At 36.6% G+C, this 17,535-nt stretch overlaps 1 protein-coding gene across 45 annotated transcripts in view; it reads left to right on the forward strand.

The window, feature by feature from the left end:
- Window positions 1-17,535, forward strand: part of MYO9A (myosin IXA) — a 289,948-nt gene that overhangs the window by 4,102 nt on the left and 268,311 nt on the right. For 12 of the 45 annotated variants that reach the window (XM_070234190.1, XM_070234293.1, XM_070234323.1 and 9 more), the window contains one exon: window positions 10,463-10,620. The exons of 25 other annotated variants lie outside the window; for them this stretch is intronic. The gene's annotated coding sequence lies outside the window, so the exon portion shown is untranslated. Of the gene's footprint in view, window positions 1-10,462; window positions 10,621-13,191; window positions 13,492-17,535 lie in introns of all 45 variants that reach the window. 8 more of the 45 variants (XM_070234206.1, XM_070234223.1, XM_070234367.1 and 5 more) reach the window with 1 other exon arrangement.

Here is a 17,535-nt window from a genome sequence, read left to right on the forward strand (position 1 = left end):
AGTGCTTTACTGTTAACTTGTTTTAGCTACTCTATTTCTCTGTGGCTTATTTTTTTCTCTCTACTCCAATTTTTCCCCCTCTGTTTCATAGCTTCCATTTATTCCTAATTTCTGTCTCTTTATAACTATTGTGTCACTCCCATGCCAAAATCTTGCCTCCTGGCTGCTATCTTATAAACTTGAGCTCCTGTTGCTAACTTCTTCCTTCTCACTAGGATTTTCTGGATTGAGTTCCTGAGAAGCAATCTCTTTGGCTCAGCTCTTTTTCTCATGGGCTGCTAGCAAGCCTGGGTACTTGGGTCATGTGACCACTCCTGGCCATTTAGTGTTGGCCATGTGTTTATTTGTGCATGTGGGTGTGGGGCAGGATCATAATGTGAAAAGCATGGGCCAGTGTGCAAGCTGGTTTCTCACAAAATGGGCTTGCAGGTATGGCAGGCACCATAAATGACATTTACAGCACAAATTCAAATCTAATCATGATTTTTCCTGTTGAAAGATCTTCAGTGCTTTCTTCTTGCTTTCAGGATAAACTTTAAACTGTAGCATGGAATGTATATGAGATTCTTCATGATCTGACTCTTCTCTAGGCTTTCCTCCTTGCTCTCTTCCATAAATTATTTGATACAGTCTTATTCAAATTAGGCTTCCTTTCAGATAAAGTGCTTTTCCTCTTGTCTTTGCACTCTCTGTTCCCTTTCCAATCTTCCCCTTCCGCCTTGCTTCATTTGGCTGAGTCCTTTCCTTCAGCGCTCAGTTCAGATGTATCTTCAGGAAACTTTCTTTTACATCTTCCAGGATAAGTTAGGTGCAACTCTTATGTGCTCCTGTGGTACATAGTGCTTACTTCTGTCATAGCTCTCTAATGAAATTCCTGATTACTTGTTTATTTTCTTCACTGGGCTTTAACATCTTTGATATCAATGTAATATAGTAAGGCAGGTTTTTAGATTGAGAATTTTTAAAATATAAGCTTTTTATAAATTATAAAGTACACAAAAAAGTACAGAGATCATAAATGTACAGCTCAGTGAATTTTTACCAAGTGACCACACCAGTGTAACCAACATCCACATCAAGATACGGAATATTACTACAACTCCACAAGCTCCCTCATGCCCTCTTCTAGTCACTAATCCAGTTCAGGAGGATTTAATTTTAAATAGGAAAACTCTTTAACATATAGATTTCTCTGCATATTTTGTGTGTGTCTTTAGACGTACAAGAGACATAGGCATTGGAATTTTGAACCTATAGAAAGAAACTGCATAATTTATATTATAGAAATGTAATTTTGGCATCCTTTTATGTCATAGACAAATTCAAGATCATGTAATACTAATATTCTAATATTCAGTTGTGGGATGTTTGTATTTAGGTAGATTTTCTTGTTTATAAGTTTAATATAATTTTAGAGTGGCAGAAAAAGATAAGATAGATCAAAGAATATTTGCTGAAAATAGCCTGTTAGTTTTGAGTGGTGAACATGTTGAGATGGGTATAGTATACATGTACAGCACTTTCCAAATGCTGTTTGGCCTCTGGGTTTTAATGTGAATTATGTTGCTAGCATATTTGGCAGTGGGGTCATCCAGCGGGCAACTGGAGTATAATTTTACATGTACAGAGAGGAAAGTACTAGCTGTCCTGTGTCATAGACAGCTGGCTTGCTAAGAATTGGTTCTTTTTTACAACTAACAATAATTTTAGAGTATACTTTTTCTTTTTTCTCAGTTTTAATCTTTCTTAAACTTTAAGATTATGTAGCTCTTTGAATATGATGATATTCTTTTAAACTTAATTTCCTTAGGTGGACTTTTCTTTGTATAAATATTAAATCCATTAAGGCCAGTTAAGTGGAGAGAATATGGACTTTCAAACCTGGATTTCTAACAGACCTTAATTCAGTTTCCAGCCTCATCACTTATGAGCTCTTATTTATGAGCTAGTTACTTAACATTTCTGAGCTTAAAGATGTTCATCTCTTAAACGGGAATATTTACCTCATAAGGTTATCATTAAACACTTTATGTAAAGCACCAAGCGTATAGTTGATAATCAACAAGTCTTCCTTTTCCCACTTGAGTATATCTGTTTCTTTCTTTCTTTTTTTTTTTTGTGGGGAAAATTGGCCGAGAGCTAACATCTATTGTCAGTCTTCTTTTTTCTTGTTTTTTCTTTTTTTTCCCCTCCCCAAAGCCCCAGTACGTAGATGTATATCCTAGTCGTAAGTCCTTCCTAGTTCTTCTGTGTGGGATGCTGCCACAGCATGGCTTGATGAGCAGTGTTTAGGTCTGTGCTCAGGATCCACATTGGCAAACTCTGGGCCACTGAAGCAGAACACATGAACTTAACCACTTGGCCAAGGGGCTGGCCCCTCTATTTTTTGTTGTGTTTAAATACAAGATAAGAATTTAAAGAATTTCGTTTTGTGGCATTTAGAATAAATGGCTAATAAAAGTTTGTTGGAAATAGAAGTAAATCTTAGGAGGATAGTCGGCTAGCTGTCTTTCAAATGTGATCATATTTTTCAATTCAAAAAATTTCAAAGAAGTGCTTCTCTTGATGTCTTAGTATGTCAGATTAAGGGATGTAAGAATGTGTTTTGATTCAGTGGTAGGTATCATAACAAAATGTTCTGTTTGCCAATGGCAAACATTCCTCAAATCGTTGACAGGTTATAGTACTATTGCTGTTTATAGTGTGTAAGTATTTGTTTGAAATCTGTTTACTTATATTGATCAGATGATAGTGGGCTGAGTAATCTCTTTTTTTATGTAAGGGAGAAGGTTCTTCAGGTGACTGTGTAGATGTGTATTCATAAATGATTTTGAGATCATGTTTTTTCTTTACTTTTCAACTACCTTCTTTTAGTTTTCTTCCTATTTCCCCCCTACTTTTTTATAATAAAAAACTTTGAAAATATTGAAAGCTTGAAAGAATAGAACAAAGAACATTGGTATATCTGCCACCTGGATTCAGAAGTTACCGATATGCCATCCATATTTGCTTTATTGTTCTCTATGTGTATGTGTGTATATACTTTTACTGAACCTTTTGAAAGTTGCGAATATTGACATTTACTTCAAAATATTTTAGCATGTATCTCCTGAGGAAATAGATATGCTCTACGTCACCACAGTGCCATTGCCAACCCCTAAGAAAAATAACAGAAATTTCCTAATAACATTTAATATTCAGTCTATATTTAAATTTTACCAATTGTCCCAGAAAATGATTTTTTCAAATCAGAATTCAATCAAGATTTTTGCATTGCATTTGATTATCTTTTTCGTCTCTTTTCATCTAGAAAGCTTCTTTCCTTCACTCTCCTTTCTTATGGTATTGAAATTTCTTTGACAAGACCAGATCATTATCTTGTAGAATGGCCTGTTTTCTAGAGTTACCTGATTGTTTCTTTGTGCTTTTGTTTAACTTAAATTTCCTCTGTTCCCTGTGTATCCTGTAAACTGTAAGTTCTATTTTAAAGGCTTGATTAGATACATGTTAAAAAGTTTTGGCAAGAATACTTCATAGGTGATGTTGTATTTCATATGCCTACTATGGGAGCTACATAATGTCACTATTAGCGATCTAAGTTTTATGAGATTTAAGGTGGGGTTTGCTATCTCTCTTCATTGTAAGAGTTATTTTTTTCCTCCTATGATCATCAAGTACAATAATCTGTAGGGGTGATACTTTGGTACCATAAAAATATTGCATTCTTCAAAATTCTTTACCTAATAATTTTAGCATCCTTTCTTGAGCCTTAGGCAAATAAGTTATTTAATTGGAGGTTGAAAAATGGTACTTTTGGGGCTGGCCCGTTGGTGTAGTGGTTGTTTGTGCACTCTGCTTTGGCCGCCTGGGGTTTGCAGGTTCAGATCCTGGGTGCAGACCTAGCACTGCTCGTCAAGCCACACTGTGGTGGCATCCCACATAAAATTGAGGAAGATTGGCACAGATGTTAGCTCAGCAAAAGTCTTCCTCAGCAAAAAGATTTTCTAATTCTGTAATTGTTTTACGTGTATTAGCTGTCGTTCTTCAAGCTAGCAAGAGCGTTATGACCTTCATCAACTGGGAGTGAACTACAGTTCCTCCTAAAAGGGCAGAGTAAATACACACTTAATTCTTTCCCCTCTAGTTTTCAGAGTGCGGAGTTGGTCTAATAGTCATCTATGGTGGTGACAAATGAGTTTTTTAATGGTCTCTTGGATTTTTATTTGTTGTATACAATTAGTTACAGACATTTCCTTTTGGATGTTTAAATTGTCTCAAATAAGGACATTGGGAGTTCCTTCAAGTAGACTCCTGAGTTCTTTTTGCATGAACCCATTATTCGTCTTTGAGTGATTCTTTACTTTTGGGTACAAGGTATCTTGGCTGACCAGGGACTTTTCTTGCTTGGGCTGGAATCAGCAATTTCTCCAAGGAGCTCTGTCTCTTTAGAGTGGAGGCTCATATTTATAAACCAATATCTGGATGCTAAGTATGCTTCTTGTTATGGGGCTGTCATTGTTTTTAGGCCTTGTCAGGAGGGAAGAAAAACCAGGAGGTCATATTGATAATTCTAGTTCAAATTTGACATTGTAGGTTTCTTTCTTCATCTGTTTTTAAAAATTACTTTTAATCTCTTTTACATTGAAGATCTTAGTTTTTGTTAATATTGATGTAATTGTTTTTTTTCTAAGTATGCCTAAAGTAGTTTCAAAATAAATAAAACTACTCAGTGAAGTTTAAGATTTCTTTGCATTTCATTTTGTCCTCAGAACGTATCCCATTAAGGGTATACTTATTGTTAGTACTGTATTCAAAAGTCACTTGAAATTACTATTTTCTCAGTGTGATTGCTACTAATTTGATATGTAGTTAGATCCATTTGTTTTTCATTTTAGGGTTTGCTTCCTCTGTTTTTTGATTTAATATTACCCTTGGAGTGTGTAAAACACATAGTTCAAAAGGAGAAACCACATGAAAAGGAATATGTATCTCCATCCCTTCTACTCTGTTTCCTCCTTGCTCCCCTATAGATAACCATTTTTGTAGATTTCTGATCAATCATTACAGTATTTTTTTCTTCTAAAAATAAGATATCTGTGCATGTGTGTATTCTCCCTTCATACATCGAAGGTAAGATACTATATATATTGTTTTGTACCTCTTTTTTTTTCTCACTTAATATATTCTGGAGAGCATCCCATATTGGTATATACAGATCTTTCTCATTCTTTTTTACGGAGGCATAATATTCTGTTGCGTTGATATACCATAATTTTATTAACAAGTCTGGATCTGATGGGTATTTGTGTTTAATCTTTTGAACTATGGATAAGTAATACATATTGAATAAATTATTTAAGAAGTAAAGTTTGTTCCCTAGGTAATTGAGAAGGAGTTGATTTGTTCCACAGAGTCTTATAATCCAAGAGGGCTTTGTTGTTGTGTGTTTTGTTGTTGTTGTTAAGAGAATTTCAAGAAATGTAGATATATTTTGGGACATAGGTACACTTTCTTTCCCCTAGTAGGTGATCGATATGAATGTTAATCTGCTTTAATTGTTTTATGGTACCTGAGTCAGAGGGACAACAGATGATTTACCTGCTTTGTCACCCTATGCTTCTTGGCTCCTTGAAGCTGTGGAATTAAAACCTGATGTCCTGGGTATTTTCATGTAAGGATAACTCAAGTTCTGTGTTTGCTGTTTTTTTCCCACAGTTTCCCCTTTCCTTAACTTTAGCCTTTCTTCTTCCTCTTTTCTGCTTTAAATTTCTCAGATTATAGGATTCCAAGCATTTAATGAACAGCTACTTAACAGTCTAGTAAGGCAGGTAAGATGTGTATTATGAGTTTAAAGATTAAGAGATCAGGGATGCTAAAGGGAGAGGAAAGGGTACCTGTTAGGATACAAGGAATTCAAGCTCTAGGGCTTTTGAAATAGAAATTAGAAGTTAGAGAACCTATCCATTCTGATCTAAATTGTCTTTTAGTGCAGTGATTGAAAGGGATTTGTTTCATTTATTGAACAAAATATTTGAGCATCTACCATGAGTAACTTGTTGTGGTGGGCACTTTACAGGATACAAAAAATTGTATAGTTATAGTAGCTTATTTTTTTTTAATGCACACTAGGTACTGGACTTACATAGGTTGCTTTATTTATTAAATTACCATAGCAAACATATTCCTTTTTATTGATATATACAAGAGAATGATAAAATGTGCAATTTAAAGAAAATTATGAAGTGAATATTTGTGTTTTCATCGCCCAGGTCAACAAATCAGAATTGCCTCCCCCTTACCTCACCCTCCTCTTACCCTTGTCAACATATTCCCCTCTGTGGAGGTTGCTGTTATCCTGACCTTTGTGATAATCATTTTCTTACTTTATAGTTTTAAACACCATGTTGTATATCCTTAAATAATATAGTTTAGTTTTCTTGTATAGTTTAATATTTTAATGTAGTTTAGTTACCTATAATGTAGTTTAGTTTTTGTACATGTGATTATTTTATGTGATTTTAAAAGCTTAGTTCAGCATTTGGGAAATTAATTCCAAGTTGTTATAGTTAGCCATAATTCATTAGATTTTGTTTTGCTAAAGTATTCCATTGTATGATTATACTACAATATATTCTTACTAGTGTTTTTTTTATTGAGTTAATGATAGGTTACAATCTTGTGAAATTTCAGTTGTACATTATGTCTGTCAGTCGTGTTGTAGGTGCACCCCTTCACCCTTTGTGCCCACCCCCCACCCCACCTTTCCCCTGGTAGCCACTAATCTGTTCTCTCTGTCCACATGTTTAAATTCCTCATATGAGTGGAGTCATACAGAGATTGTACTTCTCTATCTGGCTTATTTCACTTAACATAATTCCCTCAAGGTCCATCCACGTTGTTGCAAATGGGATGGTTTTGTTCTTTTTTATGGCTGAGTAGTATTCCATTGTGTATATATACCACATCTTCTTTATCCAGTCATCTGTTGATGGGCACTTAGGTTGCTTTCACGTCTTGGCTATTGTAAATAATGCTGCAGTGAACATAGAGGTGCATGAGACTTTTGGAATTGCTGATTTCAGGTTCTTTGGATAGATACCCAGTAGTGGGATAGCTGGATCGTATGGTATTTCTATTTTTAATTTTTTGAGGAATCTCCATACTGTTTTCCATAGTGACTGCACCAGTTTGCATTCCCACCAGCAGTGTATGAGGGTTCCTTTTTCTCCACAACCTCTCCAACATTTGTTACTATTAGTTTTAGATATTTTTGTCATTCTAATGGGTGGAACGTGATATCTTGGTGTAGTTTTGATTTGCAGTTCCCTGATGCACAGTGATGATGAACATCTTTTCGTGTGCCTATTGGCCATCTGTATATCTTCTTTGGAGGAATGTCTGTTCATTTCTCCTGCCCATTTTTTGATCGGGTTGTTTGATTTTTTGTTGTTGAATTGTGTGAGTTCTTTATATATCATGGTATAATGGTATATATGGTATATTATGGTATATAACCCTTTGTCAGATGTATGACTTGCAATATTTTTTCCCAGTTAGTGGGTTGTTTGTTTGTTTCAATCCTATGTTCCTTTGCCTTGAAGAAGCTCTTTAGTCTGATGAAGTCCCATTTGTTTATTCTTTCTGTTGTTTCCCTTGTCTGAGAAGACGTGATGTCCGAAAAGATCCTTTTAATACTGATGTCAAAGAGTGTACTGCCTACGTTTTCTTCTAGAAGCCTTATGGTTTCAGGTCTCACCTTTAGGTCTTTGATCCATTTTGAGTTTATTTTGGTGAATGGTGAAAAAGAATGATCAATTTTCATTCTTTTACATGTGGCTTTCCAGTTTTCCCAGCACCATTTGTTGAAAAGACTTTCTCTTCTCCATTGTATGCCCTCAGCTCCTTTGTCGAAGGTAAGCTGTCCATAGATGTGTGGTTTTATTTCTGGGTGTTCAATTCTGTTCCATTGATCTGTGCACCTGTTTTTGTACCAGTACCATGCTGTTTTGATTACTGTAGCTTTGTGGTATGTTTTGAAGTCAGGGATTGTGATGCCTCCAGCTGTGTTCTTCTTTCTCAGGATTGCTTCAGCAATTTGGGGTCTTTTGTTGCCCCATATGAATTTTAGGATTCTTTGTTCTATTTCTGTAAAGAATGTCCTTGGGATTCTGATTGGGATGGCGTTGAATCCGTAGAGTGCTTTAGGTAGAATGGACATTTTAACTCTGTTTATTCTTCCAATCCATGTACGTGGAATGTCTTTCCATCTCTTTATGTCGTCATCCATTTCTTTCAGAGAAGCCTTGTAATTTTCGTTGTATAAGTCTTTCACTTCCTTAGTTAAATTCACCCCGAGTTATTTTGTTCCTTTTGTTGCGATTGTGAATGGTGTTGTGTTCTTGAGTTCTTTTCTGTTAGTTCCTTATTAGAGTATAGAAATGCTACTGATTTGTGTAAATTGATTTTATACCCTGCAACTTTGCTGTAGTTGTTGATTACTTCTAAAAATTTTCTTATGGATTCTTTGGGGTTTTCTATATATAAGATCATGTCGTCTGCAAACAGTGAGAGTTTCACTTCTTCACTCACTATTTGGATTCCTTTTATAACTTTTCTTGCCTAATTGCTCTGGCCAAAACCTCCAGTACTATGTTAAATATGAGTGGTGATAGAGGGCATCCTTGTCTCATTCCTGTTTTCAGGGGGATTGCGCTCAGTTTTTGCCCATTGAGTATGATGTTGGCTGTGGGTTTGTCATATATGGCCTTTACTACGTTGAGGTAGTTCCCTTCTATCCCCATTTTGTTCAGAGTTTTTATCATAAATGGCTGTTGGATCTTGTGAAATGCTTTCTCTGCATCTATTGAGATGATCATGTGGTTTTTATTCCTCAGTTTGTTGATGTGGTGTATCATGTTGATTGATTTGCAGATGTTGAACCATCCCTGTGTCCCTGGTATGACTCCCACTTGATCATGATGTGTGGTCCTTTTGATGAATTCCTGAATTTGGGTTGCCAAAATTTTGTTGAGGATTTTTGCATCTATGTTCATCAGCGATATTGGCCTGTGGTTCTCTTTTTTCGTGCTGTCCTTGTCAGGCTTTGGTGTCAGCGTGATGTTGGTCTTGTAGAATATGTTAGGAAGTGTTCCATTCTCCCTAATTTTTTGGAATAGCTTGAAAAGGATAGGTATTAAATCCTCTCTGAAAGTTTGGTAGAACTCCCCAGGAAAGCCATCTGGTCCTGGGGTTTTATTCTTTGGATGCTTTTGATTGCTGTTTCAATCTCTTTCCTTGTGATTGGTCTGTTCAAATTGTCTGCTTCTTCTTGACTAAGCTTTGGGAGATTGTAGGAGTCCAAGAATTTATCCATTTCCTCTAGGTTCTCCATTTTTTTGGCATATAGTTTTTTGTAGTATTCTCTTATAATCCGTTGTATTTCTGCAGAATCTGTTGTTATTTCTCCTCTTTCATTTCTGATTTTGTTTATTTGAAGTTTCTGTCTTTTTTTCTTTGTAAGTCTGGCTAGGACTTTGTCAGTTTTATTTATCTTCTCAAAGAACCAGCCCTTTGTTTCATTGATCCTTTCTACTGCCTTTTTTGTTTCAATGGTATTTATTTCTGCCCTGATTTTTGTTATTTCTCTCCTTCTGCTGGCTTTGGGCTTTGTTTGTTCTTTCTCTAATTCAGTTAGGTGTAGTTTAAGATTGCTTATTTGGGATTTTTCTTGTTTGTTACTATGTGCCTGTATTGTGTTGAATTTTCCTCTTAATACAGCTTTTGCTGTATTTCATATGAGTTGGTATGGCATGTTATCATTTTCATTTGTCTCCGGGTATTTTTTGATTTCTTCTTTAATTTCTTCAGTGATCCATTGCTTATTCAATAGCATATTGTTTAGTCTCCACATCCTTCGCCTTCCTCAGCTTTTTTCTTGTAATTAATTTCTAGCTTTATAGCATTATGATCGGAGAAGATGCTTGTTATTATTTCAATTTTTTAAAAATTTATAGAGGTTTGCCTTGTTTCCCAACATATGGTGTAACCTTGAGAATGTTCCATGCGCGCTTGAGAGGAATGGGTATTCTGCTGTTTTTGGATGGAGTGTTCTATATATATATGTTAAGTCCAACTGTTTTAGCCTTTCATTAAGCTCGACTGTTTCTCTGTTGATTTTCTGTCTGGATGATCTGTCCATTGATGTGAGTGGGGTGTGGAGGTCCCCCACTATTAATTGTGCTATTTTTGAATTTTTATTTTAGGTTTGTTAATAGTTGCTGTATGAACTTTGGTGCTCCTGTGTTGGGTGCATAGATATTTATAAGCGTTATTTCTTCTTGATGAAGTGTCCCTTTGATCATTATATATTGGCCCTCTATGTCTCTCTTTAGCTGCCTTATCTTGAAGTCTGTTTTGTCTGATATAAGTATTGTGACACCTGCTTTCTTTTGTTTGTTATTAGCTTGGAGTATTGTCTTCCACCCCTTCACTCTTAGCCTGTGTTTGTCCTTGGAGCTGAGATGTGTTTCCTGGAGGCAACAAATTGTTGGATCTTCTTCTTTAATCCGTCTCACCACTCTGTGTCAGTTTATTGGAGAGTTCAATCTATTTACATTGAGGGTGAGTATTGATGCATGAGGGCTTAATGCTGTCATTCTGTTGCTCGTTTTCCGGTTTTCCTGTGTTTCCTTTGTTTCTCGTCCTGTGTGTTTTAGCCTACCCATTGACTTCTGCAATTTCTTATGCTTGGTTTCTTAGATTTTTCCTTATTTATGTTTAGTGTCTCTGTTCTGCTTTTTAGTTTAGTGGCTACCCTGAAGTTTGTATTCAGAATCTCGTGTATAACGTAGTCCATTTTCTGGTGGTCTCTTACTTCCTAAGCCTAGACTGTTTCAGTCCCTTTCCTCCTCCTGTACTTAATTATTATTTTCATCTCTTATTTCAACTTGTGAGTTTGTGGTTAGAGTGATAAGATTGTCTTTGCTTTGGTGATTTCCTTCCTTTTATCCTAATGCTGTAGTTGAATATTTGCTATCCTATTCCGATTCTATCTGTCTCCCTACTCTGTGTTTTGTGACCCCTTTCTCCCTTTTTTTCTTTTTTCAGGTATGAGAGCCTTCTTGAGGATTTCTTGTAGTGGATGTCTTGTGACTACAAAATTCCTTAGCTTTTGTTTGTTTGGAAAAGATTTAATTTCTCCCTTATATCTGAAGGATATTTTTGCTGGATGGAGTATTCTTGGCTGAAGATTTTTATCCTTTAAAATTTTGAATATGTCACTCCAATCTCTCCTAGTTTGTAAGGTTTCTGTAGAGAAATCCGCTGAAAGTCTGATAGGGGTTCATTTGTAGGTTATTTTCTTCTGTGTTGCTGCCCTGGGTATTCTTTCTTTGTCATTCATTTTTGCCGTTTTTACTACTGTGTGCCTTGCAGTAGATCTTTGTACATTGACAAATCTAGGACATCTGAAAGCTTCCTCCACACACATTCCTCTGTCAATCCCTAGATTTGGGAAGTTCTCTTCTATTATTTCATTGAGCTCACTTTCTGCTCCGTTTTCGTTTTCCATGCTCTCAGGAATTCCGATTATTCTTAAGTTGCATTTTCTCATTGAGTCAGCTATTTCTTGGAGATTTTCTTCAGTTTTTTTAATTCTTAGTTCTCTTTCTTCCTCTGTCTGGAGCCATTCAGCCTGTCTATCTTCGATTATGCTAATTTGTTCCTCTCTGGTGTCTACACGGGTATTCAGGGAATCTGTATTCTGTTTTATCTGATCCATTGTATTTTTCATCTCTAGTATTTCTGTTTGATTGTTCTTTATGGTTTCAATCTCTTTTGTGAAGTAACTCCAGAAGTCGTTGAGTTGTTTCTCCATATTTCCCTTTACCTCATTGAGTATTTTGATGATAGCTATTTTTGAACTCATCTTCACTTAGTTTACCTATTTCCAAGTCCTCAGGACATACTTCTGCATTTTTACTGTTTTTCTTTTGGACTGGAGCTTTTATAAATTGCTGGATGGTAGAGGAGCGGTTTTTGTGCACGATGGTATTATTCAGTTGCAGTTACAGCCTGTCGCCACTAGATGGGGGTTGAGAGCCGTGCATTCTGAGCCCTTGGCCTTTAGCTGCGATGGCGGCCCGCAGCCGGGTTGGGGGAGAAGGGGCACTTTCTCTTGCATGCTGACCTGGATTCGTGTCAGCTCTCGCTCTCTAGTCTCCTGGGGCCCTGGCTTGCTGGGGTCCCCACATGCCAAAGCTTTCCCCCCTTAGAGGGTTTCCACTGCATGGGCGTAGGAGTCCTGGACCATCCCTGGATGCGTGGCCCCTCCCCTGCTCCTTCCCTCACCCGTGGCAGCAGTCCCAGTCTCTGGGGGAGGGAGTGAAGTTCTCTCCTACCCTGTGCCACCTCCTCCGAGGGCGGCTCCACCCTCTCCCCCTTCCATCGTTTGACTGCTGTGGGTCTCTGACGATTTCTGTTCTTGGGATTTTTTTTTTTGGTTGGAAAGCAGATGCTCTTTTTGGTTCTAATTTGGAGGAGGGAGAGTCCCGGGTGAGCTCATGCCACCATGTTGCTGACGTCACTTCTACAGTCTCTATTCTTTCTAGTTTTGATGGGCATTTGAGTTGATTTCAGTTTCTTGCTGTTATACAGACAATTCGGTGGTGAGTCGTCTTTTACCTGTTTCATGTTTGCAAGTGCACAAATGTTTCTGTAGAATTTCTAAGAATGGAATTGCTAGGTTGTGAGGTATGCACATATGGCAAAGTATTTTTCAAAATTTTTTCAGTTTATGCTTCCACTAACACAATTTGTGAGAATCCCCGTTGCTCTACATTTTCAACACTTGGTATTGTCAGACTTTAATTTTTGCTAATCTGAAGGATGTGATGGTATCTCATGATTTTAGTTTGCATTTCCATGACTACTAATGAACACTTTCCCTAGTGTTTTATGTCTTCTTATGTGAGTTTTCTTCTTATGTGATGTGCCTGTTCCAGTTGTTTGCCCAATTTTTTTCTATTAGATCGTCTGTGCTTTTCTTACTGATTTTTAGAAATTCTGTATGTGTTTTGGTTATTGGTTCTTCAGTTATACCTGTTACAAGTTTCTTCTGTTTTTGGCTTGTTATTTCACTCTCTGTGGTGCCTGTTGATCAACAGAATTGCTCAGTTTTTTTTTTTTTTGCAGTCTTTTTTTTTTTGAGGAAGATTAGCCCTGAGCTAACATCTGCTGAGGAAGACTGGCCCTGAGCTAACATCCGTGCCCATCTTTCTCTACTGTATATGTGGGACGTCTGCCACAGCATGGCGTGCCAAGCAGTGCCATGTCTGCACCCAGGATCCGAACCGGCAAACCCTGGGTTGCTGGAGCAGAACATGTGCACTTAACCGCTGCACCACTGGGCTGGCCCTCTCAGTTTTGATATAGTTGAATTTATCAACTTTGGCTAGTGCTTTTTGAATCCTTTTAAAGAAACTCTTTCCTGAGGTAAGATGTTCTCCTATATTATCTTCTAAGAGTTTTTAAGTTGTAACCTTTCGCAAATTTGGTCTTCACCTTGAGTAGATTTTGTGGATAGTATGAAGTCCAGTTTCATCTACCCTCACCCTAAATGGATACTTGATTGTCCCAGCATCGATTTTGAAAAGTTCATCTTTCCTCCACTGATCTGCAATGCCACATCTGACATATATCAAGTGTCCATTTTTGTGTAGTTCTGTTTCTGGTCTTGTTTTTCTGTTCTACTGATCTATTTGTCTATTTCTATACTAGTGACATACTCTCTTAACTACTTATAACTTTATAAGATTTTTTTTTTTTGGAAGATTAGCCCTGAGCTAACATCTGCCACCAATCCTCCTCTTTTTTCCTGAGGAAGACCGGCCCTGAGCTAACATCTGTGCCCATTTTCCTCTACATTATATGTGGGATGCCTTCCACAGCATGGCCTGACAGGCGGTGCCTAGGTCCGCACCCGGGATCAAAACCAGCAAACCCTGGCCACCGAAGTAGAACATGTGAACCTAACCGCTGCACCACCGGGCCAGCCCCATAACTTTATAAGTTTTGATACCTGGTAAAGCATGTCTTCCCACTTTGCTGTTGGTCTTCTAGAGAGTCTTGGCTGTTTTTGGCCCACTTTCATATATATTTTAAAATCACTGTGTCAAATTCCACACACACAAAAAACCCAACAAATAATCCAACATAAAAACAACATTTGGGGTTTTTATTGAGATTGAATTGACTCTATAGGTTAATTTAGGGCAAACCTACATTTTTCCAATATTGAGTCTTAACAATCTATGAACATGGATATCTGTCTGTTTCTGTAATGATTCATAATAGTCTCATTTTTTTCAGTAGAGGTTTTGTACATTATTTGTTAGATTTATTCCTGAGCGTTTCATATTTTCTGATCCAATTTTAAGTAGTGATATCTTTAAAAGATTATTTTCTAATTGTTTCCTGCTGGTATATAGAAATATAAAACATATCAAATTGTGTCTGTTAAATTATAGAATTAATAAGAGATTATCTGTAGATTCTTCTGGCTTTTCTTTATAGTTTTTTCAAAGACACAACTTCTGGCTTTGTTGTCCCTTTCTATTGTATATTTTCTTTTTATTTCTCATTTCTGTTATTTTCTTTTACTTGTCCTAGGTTTATTTTGCTACTCTTTTTCTGTCTTGTTGAATAGACTGTTTCCTAATTTTTGTTTTTTTCTGTTGTACTTGTTTAGGGTTATAAATTTTCCTGTAAAGTATTGCTTTAGCTGCTTCTCTCAAGTTTTGAAATGTAGTATTTTTGTTATCGTTTAGTTCAAAATATTTTTTATTTACTTGTCACATGGATTATTTAGGACTATATATTTATTCTATTGAGGTCACATTGGTTTATAACATTGTATAAATTTCAAGTGTACAGCATTATATTTATACTTTGATATAGACTGCATTGTGTTCACCACCAAAACAGGACTATATTTTTAAATTTACAGTTAGATATTTCCTAGTATGTTAGTTATCTGTTGTGCCGTAACAAGTTAAGCCCAAAACTTAGTGGCTTATTATTGTTTTTGTTGGTCAGAAATTCAGGAGCGGTTCAGCTTGGCAGTTCTGCCTCAATTGCTTGCCATGTAGATTTTTTGATGGAACTTTTTAATATTGTTGTGGTCTGATTGCTCGAATTTCTGAGGGAGATAGTGCCAGGTAGAAGCCACGTTGTTGTTTCTGACCTAGCCTTGGAAGTCACTCAGCCTCACTTCAATGCGTTCTGTTGGTCCAGACAGATAGAAAGATCCATCCAAGTTCAAGGGGGAAAGAACACAGGGAAAAATGTCAGCGTCACATTGCAAAAGGGTATGTGGGATGGGATATATATTGGTGTGAAAGATACTATTTGTTATTCCTAGTCATCTTTTTGTTACTAATTTCTCTTTGTTTTCAAAGAACACCATGTTACTATTTCAGTGCTTTTCTTTTTCTGGATATCCAACTTACATATATTAGAATTTCTCTCTTTCCTACATGTTTCTTAACCTTGTTTTTTAATTTTTTTTCTTTCACTGTAATTTCTTCCGATATGTCTTTTAGTTCACCAATTTTTCTTCAATTATTCCATTTTATTTTTAATTTCAATTGTTGTGCTTTACAATTTTAAAGTTCTTTTTAGTTCTTTTTCAAATCTTCCAAGTCATTTTTTATGGGTTTTGTCTCCTTCAGATATTTTTCAGGCTTGTTTATTGCTTTTGACATTAGTAAGCAGTTATATTTTGTGTATGATCATGTCCAGTATCTGAAAATTTTTGCAGATCTGTTTCTATCTTTTGTTTACTTACTCTCATTCATGGTGCTTTGTTTCCTTCTTTTTTGGTCTAAATAATGCCTTTTTTTGGGACATTGTTTGTGACATTTGTACATGCATATTCTAGATGTCTATAACCTTGGTTTTTTTTTTTGTATGTCACCCAGGTGATGTGAATTAGGACCACAAATGTGTGTGTGTGTATGTGTATTGTGTGGGTAGGGTAGTGGTAGCTGAGGTGGTGCTGTGTGTCTTGTGGTTAAGGCGAACTGTGGCCTGTGCCACCTATTTTTATAAGGTCGCAAGCTAAGAATGGCTTTTACATTTTTACATGATTGGTAAAAAAGCATAATATTTTGTGACGTGAAAATTATATAAACTCAAATTTCAGTGCCCCTAAAGTTTTATTGGAACAAAGCCATACTCATTTGTTTCTATATTGCCTATGGCTGTTTTCATGCTACAGAGACAGAGCTGAGTGGTTGCAGCAGATACCACATGGCCTCCAAAGCCTAAAGTATTTATATCTGGCCCTTTCCAGAGAAAGTTATAACTTGTCAGCATCTCTTCTTTCCCCTTTTCCTTTACAGCTCAGTGCCAGAGCCAGAGCAACTTTCCTTGCAGTTCTTAGGGGATAGGTTAGCATGGGACAGGTTTACTTTTGTTCATTTTATGAGTTCCAGTCTTGTGGTATAGGGTCTCCTGTCATACTCACTACCCAGAGTGGGCCCTGGGCTTGGCTTCTATCTTTGTGAGACTGTGAAAACCAAAGCTCAAATTGGCTTTGGTCAGGGGCTAACTTGGCTTCAGTACTCTGCCCACCTTTCTTAATTCCTGCCCTTTCTTATGTTTTGGCCTTAGTTCCTTACTGTATTGTCAGCTCTTGGATCCTTTTAAGGATGTATATTTTCTATCTTATTTAGTTAAAAAAATTTCAGTGAGTGTTTTGTTCTAAGTAATTGGCCATATTATTGGAGATTAATATTCTTTTTTTTTGTTGTTAAAAGATTGGCACCCTCACTAACAACTGCTACCAATCTTCCTTTTTTTTCTTTTCTGCTTTTTCTCCCCAAATCTCCCCAATACATAGTTGTATATTTTAGTTGTGGCTCCTTCTAGTTTTGGCATGTTGGATGCCGCCTCAATGTGGCCTGACGAGCGGTGCCATTTCCTCGCCCAGGATCCAAACCAGTGAAACCCTGGGCTGCTGAAGTGGTGTACATGCACTCAACCTCTTGGCCACGGGGCCGGTCCCTGATATTCTTTTTTGAATATGAAGAAGTTAAGGTTTAGAGAGATAGAGTAGCTTGTCCCAAAGTTGTTACTAGTAAGTAGCAGATAAGACTTTGTCTTTAGGAAGCTTATTTATGATGTAGGAATGTGAGCAGTTAGGATTGCACATTCTTTCCCATATTCCCAGTACAATCTTGAGGATTTCTGCTGCCTGGACCATGCAGGAGAAGTGTCTCAGTTACAGAGGACAAGAAAGACATAAAATACTCAAAAGCTATTTTGGCAGGGAAGTATAACAACATATATACATACTTGAGAACAAAAAAATGTTGGAAAAGAAATGGAAAATTTGTTGACTCTGTAAAATACAGTAGAATTTAGTAAATTTGCCGTGGTAACTATATGAATCAAAGATGAAAGTTGGCCTTTTAATTTTGTACCTACTTTGTAGTAATCAGTGTTTTTTATGTACATTATCACATTTAATTTCCT

Source organism: Equus caballus, chromosome 1, assembly GCF_041296265.1.
Source record: "Equus caballus isolate H_3958 breed thoroughbred chromosome 1, TB-T2T, whole genome shotgun sequence".
Lineage (NCBI taxonomy): Eukaryota > Metazoa > Chordata > Mammalia > Perissodactyla > Equidae > Equus > Equus caballus.